Genomic DNA, 1,384 nt, shown 5'->3' with positions numbered 1-1,384 from the left:
TATATATATATATATATATATATTCTTTTACTTCTTTCAGTCATTTGACTGCGAGTATGCTGGAGCATCACCTTGAAGGCTCTTACTCGAACATATAGACCCCAGGACTTACTTTTTCCAGCCTAGTACTTATTCTAGCGATCTCTTTTGCTGAACCGCAAAGTTACAAGGATATCACCACACCAACACTGGTTGCCAAACGGTGCTGGAGAAGGGCAAGCACGGACACAAAGACGCACACACATACATATACATGTGTGTGTGTGTGATGGGTTTCCGTCAACCAACCCAGTCAGAAAGATTTGGTCAACCCGAGGCTAGAGAAGACACTTGCCATGCATTAGGACTGAACCAAGAAGCATATAGTTGGGAAGCAAGCTCCTTACCACACAGCCACGCCTGCACCTATATTCTTTCTTTTATTCTTTTACTGGTTTCAGTCATTTGACTAAGGCCATGCTGGAGCACCGCCCTTTAGTTGAAGAAATCAACCCCAGGACTTATTATTTGTTAGCCTGGTACTTATTCTATGGTTTTTTTTGCCGAACTGCTAAGTTACGGGGACGTAAACACACTAATATCAGTTTTCAAGCAATGGTGGTGGGCACAAACACAGACGCAAAGACACACACACACTCACGAGGCTTTGGTCGGCCCGAGGTTATGGTAGAAGATACTTGCCCAAGGTGCTACGCAGTGGAACTGAACCCGTTGGGAAGCGAGCTTCTTACCACAGAGCCACGCCTACACCTAAAATAAAGCAATCCATTGGGTATATATATATGTAGTGGATCTTGCAAGCACGAAGTGGATTCGATCCACTATAGCCAAATTTAAATTAACAGTCCAACAGAACTTTTCTCACGGTAAAACAATAGTTTTTCTGTGACAGGAGTTTTACCTTTTCCAGATGCCTTTAGCTAAGCCCGATATAATGTCTTCACCACTTGACCCTTTCTAACCTCTTCTACTCCACCAAAAGCTAGAATAGAGATAACAAGACCACCAACTAAATCTATTGTTCTCAATGATATGTCTATCCTTCTGGATAGTTATAAAAGCAAGAACACCCCAAACAAACATCAGTCGGTGACGACTCAATGAGTTAGTCACTTCGGTGACAACGAAGTCTGGCTGACCATCTAGAACCTTAGTCAGAGGGAGAAATGAAGTTTACTGTCAGCAACTGTGAGACAACGTCCCACACCCTACAACTCTCACTAGCTCTGATTTTATTCTCTTACAACATTATTCTATCTCCCTCTGTAATTACTACTAAACAATGAAGAGGACACAAACACAAACTTTACTTCGCATGCTTTTGGATTGATCAAAACCTGCCCGTCGAGGCAAGGTATTGTAATGTAACGGTAAATAAATACTT

The 1,384-nt window shown here is 42.1% G+C and overlaps 1 long non-coding RNA gene across 1 annotated transcript in view; it reads left to right on the top strand.

The window, feature by feature from the left end:
- Positions 1-1,099: 1,099 nt before the first annotated feature.
- Positions 1,100-1,384, top strand: part of LOC128251158 (uncharacterized) — a 14,386-nt gene continuing 14,101 nt past the window's right edge. The window contains exon 1 of the long non-coding RNA XR_008267003.1: positions 1,100-1,370. This is a non-coding gene — a long non-coding RNA (uncharacterized LOC128251158). The remainder of the gene's footprint in view (positions 1,371-1,384) is intronic.

Source organism: Octopus bimaculoides, chromosome 28 (genome assembly GCF_001194135.2).
Source record: "Octopus bimaculoides isolate UCB-OBI-ISO-001 chromosome 28, ASM119413v2, whole genome shotgun sequence".
NCBI lineage: Eukaryota > Metazoa > Mollusca > Cephalopoda > Octopoda > Octopodidae > Octopus > Octopus bimaculoides.
Note: the sequence above shows the minus strand (reverse complement) of the source record. Positions and strands in the feature narration are given on the sequence as shown.